Genomic DNA, 7,500 nt, shown 5'->3' on the forward strand with positions numbered 1-7,500 from the left:
ATATATATATATAATATATCCTATTTATATATATATATATATACATATATATGTATATATATATATGTATTATATAATATATATATATTATATATATACTATATATATATCATATATATATATATATAACATATATATATATATATACTATATACTATATATATATATATATATGTAATATATATATATAAATATATATATATCATATATATATTTATATATATATCCATAGATATATATATATATATAATATATATATTATATATTACACCTAGATATATTATCCTAAATATAGGTCTATAATATAAGCGGTGAGTTAGCGGATCTCCTACGGGAAAAAGGACCAGAAGACGACATTCGACGTTGAGAGTTTGTTTACGAATGTTCCCGTCGAAGAAACGATCGACATCATTCTTGATCGTGTATACAGGTCCGAGAAGAATCCGCTGCCCATTTCCGAAGATGTCCTCCGAGATATGCTGAAAGCTAGTACTACAGAAGCCCATTTCCTCTTCATCAGGGTGAATTATTTCGACAAGTAGACGGAGTCGCCATGGATCCCCACTAGGGGTCCTCTTTGCAAAAATATGTACATGGCCACCGTCGAAGAAAGGACCTTTAGATAACATCAAAAAACCTAGGATTTATGGTCGGTACATCGACGATATATTCGCACAATAAAAGAACCTGACGATGCCAGAAAACCAGCAGATGATCTGAAAAGAAAACTCAGTGCTCAACTTCACCCATAGAGCACAGCCAGCAGAAGACTTTGCCATTTCTTGATGTCTGGTAAAACAACAAGAAGGGACAGTTTAAGACGACCGTTTATACGAAAGCAACAAACGCTGGCCGTTGCTTGAACGCACGCGGGGGAATGCCCGGACGCATACAAAAAGTCTGTCGTGAGTGCGTATGTCAACAGAGCCTTCACACACAGCTCATCATGGAGAGACATACATAACGAACTCGATCGAATTCGCCAACTGCTGACAAACAACGGCTATGCAGATCAAATTATCGAAGCAGCAATAAAAAAGAAAATATACGAATTTTACCAACCCAACACGATGACGAAAAACGAGGAGAACTTGATTATTTATCATCGTGTACATTATGGGTCTGCATACAAGGAGGATTGCTGCACACTACGCGGGATAATAAACAGAGGCGTAACCCCAAAAGCCCCTTTCCATAAAATAAGCCTCAGGATATATAGTAAGCCCAACCTTGTAGCACCCTTAATAATGAAGAACAGCACCGCTCCGGGGGGACCGAAGGAGATGTGCACGAATGTAGTTTACAAATTTACTTGTCCAGAGGAGGTGTGTAAACCTCACAGCCAAAACTACATCGGGCACACTACAACGACCATTCGGAGACGTCTGCTGGCTCATAGAAATCAAGGGGCCATCCATCAACATTACATTGATGTTCACTACAGGAAGCCATCTCTACAAGAGCTCATAGAAGGCACCCAGGTCGTGCACAGAGAAGACAACTACGGTCGCCTCTTAATAACGGAAGCGGTGAGCATTGCTATTCAGAAGCCGACCTTGAACGTCCAACAAGATTCGGACCATATACTCCCCTCCAGCAGGAGAAGGAATACGCAAGCCAACAGGGACCAGACAGCGCGCCCCAATCCACCGAGAACATCGCGCCCTTTGGAAGACATGGGAAGACCCAGCGTCAGCGAAAGTCAAGTAACATCCTTGCTCAGGTCGCTGAGACCCCGCCCACAACACGAATCAGCAGCCGTTAAACACGTAGACCATTTGGACACTCACTCAAATTTAAATCATACACATTTATATATAAAGAGAAATTATCTCTTGTACCTTTATGCATGCTATAAAATATATACATATATTTTTATTCCTGTATTTAGATTTCTATATTCATTTTCATTCCTGTATGTAATTTTGTAATTTTTATCTAAAACCAACATGTAACATATTAAATTTTAAACATACATTTAAGGAAACTCTAGCACATGGCAATGTATTTTGAATATTTATTTAACCACTGTTTAAACTTTCACTTTTATTGTCACAGTACATATGTCCTTATGTTCTTTGTATCCAAAACAACGCCCTTAAGCTGTTAATCCCTAGACTAACCAGTACCCATACCTCAAGGTCATACCTCCCACACGATGAAATAAATAGGCCGAAAGGTCAGATTATAAGTCAGTAGTCGCTTGATAATGCCATAAGGCGAAATAGCTGTCGCGACAAAATTCAATAAATGGAAGAAGGAAGTCTGCGTATTTTTCACCAGAAATTGACGAACGAGAACCGGAAAAAGCTTCGTCGGTATGAAGATACCTGCAAGAAATTTATTGGTGCCACTAAAGCAATTGCTTTCAACGAAAATTGTATTAGAGAAAAACTATGCCCTAAAAGTGTATATATATATATATATATATATATATATATATATATATATATATATATATATATATATATATATATATATATGATGGTTAAAAGTGTTCTGTAACAACAATTCCATCTAATAAAAGGAGCCCATACACCAAAATGTAGAGAGAAAAGTACTATATTTCAGAGACTGCTGTCCTCTCTCTTCAGGTAAATTTCTTGCAGGTATCTTCATACCGACGAAGCTTTTTCCGGTTCTCGTTCGTCAATTCTGGTGAAAATACGCAGACTTCCTTCTTCCATTTATTGAATTTTGTCGCGACAGCTATTTCTTTCGCCTTATGGCATTATCAAGCGACTACTGACTTATAATCTGACCTTTCGGCCTATTTATTTCATCGTGTGGGAGGTATAGACCTTGAGGTATGGGTACTGGTTAGTCTAGGATTAACAGCTTAAGGGCGTTTTGTTTTTGGATACAAAGACATAAGGACATATGTACTGTGACAATAAAAGTGAAAGTTTAAACAGTGGTTAAATATATATATATATATATATATATATATATATATAATATATATATATATATATATATGTGTGTGTGTGTGTGTGTGAGTGTGTGTGTGTATGATCTGGTATACATATGTATATATATATATATATATATATATATCATATGTGTGTGTGTGTGTGTGTATATATATCTATATATATGTATATATATATATATATATATATATATATATATGTGTGTGTGTGTGTGTGTGTGTATTATTATATATATATATATATATATAGTATATATATATATATATATATATATATATATATCTATATATATATATAGATATATATATATATATATATATATATATATATTATATATATATATATTCTATATATATATATGTATATATTATATATAATGCTTTTACTTTGTCTGTAGATTGAGTCATTCTATGGAATAGTTCAAAATTAGCTCAGAGAGAGAGAGAGAGAGAGAGAGAGAGAGATGCCTTTTACATGGTTAATGGTGAACATGAGATACTTTTAAGTTAGCTTTCATTGCAAAGCGGTTTCCCAGGGGTAGTACATTCAACATACAAGTCATCCACTTTGCGGGAAGTTCCATCATTTTACCCCATCTCTCCGGAGGGCAATCCCGTACCCTTCTCGCCATTTTCAATGGGTGAAGGTCGCTTTTAACCATCTTTTTTATCGTAAGTTAACTTACGCCTTCGCCACTTATTTTTTTTTTCGAAGGGTAGACCAGCCCCTATCAATGGAGGCAGATATATCCATCACCCAGAGAGAGAGAGAGAGAGAGAGAGAGAGAGAGAGAGAGAGAGAGAGAGTTTGCAGTCTGTTGCAGTAACATATAAATATAACAGTAAGCATACCATGTATAGGATTTTAAGGATATATTTAAAAAAAAAAAAGAGAGAGAGAGAGAGAGAGAGAGAGAGAGAGAGAGAGAGAGAGAGAGAGAGAGAGAGATTGCAGTCTGTTGCTGTAACTTATAAATATAGCAGTAAGCGTACCTTGTATAAGATTTTAAGGATATATTTAAAGAGAGAGAGAGAGAGAGAGAGAGAGTTTGCAGTCTGTTGCAGTAACATATAAATATAACAGTAAGCTTACCTTGTATACGATTTTAAGGATATATTTGAAGAGAGAGAGAGAGAGAGAGTTTGCACTGTTGCTGTAACCTTATAAATATAACAGTGCGTACCTTGATTTACGTACAAGGTTATATTTAGAGAGAGAGAGAGAGAGAGAGAGTGGTTTTTTCATTCTGTTTCCGTACTTTTATGTAACAGCTGCGCACTATCTTATATGGATAGAGAGAGAGAGTAGAGAGAGAGAGAGAGAGAGAGAGAGAGTTTTCATTCTTTCCGTACTTTATGTAAACAGCATAGCGTACTTATCTATAGAGAGAGAGAGAGAGAGAGAGAGAGAGAGAGAGAGAGAGAGAGAGAGAGAGTTTTCATTCTGTTTCCGTACTTTATGTAAACAGCAACTAGCGCACTATCTATAGGAGAGAGAGAGAGAGAAGAGAGAGATGGACAGGAGAGAGGAGAGAGAGAGAGAGAGAGAGCATTTGAATTTGGACATGACTGAAGCCTCAAGTACGTATGTACTGTCATTCAGTAATTGATGTCTCCGAGGAGAAGCGCTTACTTTTGTAAATCTTAAAAGGCTGTGAGGATAAGTCGCATATGGTTAGGGAGAGGAATGAATAGATTAGATGTGATGAAGAAGAATGCCTTTTATTCCATGCAATTTTTATTGATAATCGACAAAAACTGTTATACCTGCTTCATTGTGGTTACTCTTGTGATCACTTTATTACCCGTCAAGTATTTCCTTCCGTAGATTACCTTGTTTTTAATCGCTAATATTAATAGATAAATATAGTTTCGTTTGCTACCTTTCTTGCAAACTATGTGGTTTAAGAAAATTTTAAAAGCCTTTGCAATATAAATATCAGGCATATGATTCTATAATGAATTAATTTTTTCATATTTTATTATTATTATTATTATTATTATAGTATATTATTATTATTATTATTATATTATTATTATTATTATCATATTTGAGAAGTTTTTTGCTTGAAATTTTATTACCTGAAGTGATAACTAAATTATTTTAGAATAATATGCTAGTAATATAGACAAATCCATCTCTTTATTTTATCTATCTGTGTCAGGTCTGTCTTTATGTACATACTTACATACACACACACACACATACACACACACACACACACACACACATATATAGAAAGATATATATATATATATCATTATATACATACATACATTATATATATATATATATATATATATATATATATATATATATATATATATATATATGTAGGTTTTCGTAATTTTTCATTGCTCATAAACCTTTTTCTGCCTCATGAACTGGGAATGCAGGGTACTACCAATATTTCTAAAATTAAAATTTTGATATACCCAAAAGTCTTTACTCTGTATTCATTATTTTGTTTCATTCGGCGATAAATGATTGACATATCCAGCCATCCATTGAAAAAAAACATGATGGTGGGAGGAAGGCATATGTTGGTCATATAAACAGAAGATAGATGCGCTTTACGCACATTGCAAAATAGAAGTTCACCAGAGTCTGTTCTGGCGAATGTGTAACATTTGTCATCATACAGCACATAAATTGCAAAGTGTTTTTATGAAAGCAGTTTTGTCTGTGCGTGTTTTACGATTGTCATTCTTGCTATGAACTCTCATCGCGATGTTCGTTGAGGTCATCAACTTTATCTGTATTAATTGCTTTATTCTTTTACAGAATGATTTGAATAAAACGTTAACAGAATCCACGAAAAAAAATTAAGCAACATTGTATATTGTAGTTTCTCAGACCAATTATTTTAAAGGTAATTGCTGGTACGTTCATTGTTTTAAACAGACATTATTTTAAAAAGGGTAAGCTTACAACAAACCTTGGAAACATTAACAGAATATATGCAAAATCAAATTAAGCATCTTTGTATTTGGTAGAGCTTTGTATATGGTAGATATTTTCTCTATAATCATAGATGATTAATTCAAAGGCAGTTGCATATAAGTTACATATATGACAATAGACATTATTTTAAAACAAGTGAACTTGATATCACACCGTGGAAAGCAGGACATGAGTTTACAAGGAGTTACAAGGTTAGTATGTCTCAAAGAGTTGTTAGCCCATCCGAGGAAACATCGTGTGCTCACTTATCTGTAGGAGCAGGTTTTACTGTGCATTCACAGTGTCCCAAATGATTTTTGTCTAGCTTTCTTTTAAACTCTTCCACACTGTTGCTGTTTACAACTTCTGGGTGGCAGTTATTCCACGTGTCGTCACATATCTTGTACGTAAAGAAGTTCCCACAATGGGATATGTTGAATCTCTTCAGTTCTAGTTTCCATCCATTATTTCTTGTCTGGTTTTCGTTTAATGTAAATAGGTTACTGTCTACTTTTGTTATGCCTTTTAGTATTTTAAATGTTTCTATTAGTTGTCCTCGCAATCGTCGTATTTCTAAACCATACATGTTCAGGCTCTCTAGTCGTCTTCGGTAACCTATTTGCCTGATGGATGGAATGAACTTTGCGGCTCTCTTGCACTCCTTCTAAGGACTTTTGTTATTATAAAGTTAGAAAAGGTGAGATATTCAGCCTCCACAGCTAATTTTTATGAGATATGAAACACTTAAGGAAAAAAAAGTCCAATGATGGAGTAATGTGCAACTTGGCACAATATTTTTTTACCTATGTTAAAGAAAAAATGACTTTGAGGTCATTTTCATTATGATAGCAAATATATATTTAAGACAATTGCTAATGTATTTTGACTTCAGCTTGTGTGGAGGATAATGTATATTTGCAAAGTAAACTCTGAGCAACTATAGTGTTCGTAGGTAGCAAAATGCTACTTATAGTCATTGTAACAATGCTTCCTAAAATGTTTTGACATTTTATGGATAGTTTGTAACAGAAATGTAAGGTGCTGTGATGATTGGTCGTTATTCAGTTCAAAAACGAATGTGAACTAGGAAGCGGTTTTAGTTTTAGTTTAGCCTTGAGGTGGATGCTATTAAATGCAAAGAAAAAAGTCTGACGAGGAAGGAACGAGAGAAGCTCATAGAAAACGGGTTAGAGTTCAGGAGTATGTAAAATTCAAGACTGGAATCACCTACAAAGGGATTCAGAGCCGACGAAAAAGTATATCTTAGTTTTACCAGACCACTGAGCTGATATACAGCTCTCCTAGGGCTGGCCCGAAGGATTAGATGTTTTTACGTGGCTAGGAACCAATTGGTCATCTATCAACGGGACCTACAGCTTATTGTTGGATCCAAACCACATTATATCGAAAATGAATTTCTATCACCAGAAATAAATTCCTCTGTTCCCCTTGGCCAAGCCGAGAATCAAACTTCGAGCCGCCCAGATTGGTAGCCGAGCGCGGAAACCATTCGTCCAACAAGGAACTTAGAGCCGAGGAAACACGGTTTTTCGGCAACACCTTTTTTTATCAAAGCTTCAGATAAAGGTGAAAGTTGACAAGTGTATATTCTAAAACCCTACTT

The sequence above is a fragment of the Macrobrachium nipponense genome, chromosome 8, assembly GCF_015104395.2.
Source record: "Macrobrachium nipponense isolate FS-2020 chromosome 8, ASM1510439v2, whole genome shotgun sequence".
NCBI classification, from domain to species: Eukaryota; Metazoa; Arthropoda; class Malacostraca; order Decapoda; family Palaemonidae; genus Macrobrachium; species Macrobrachium nipponense.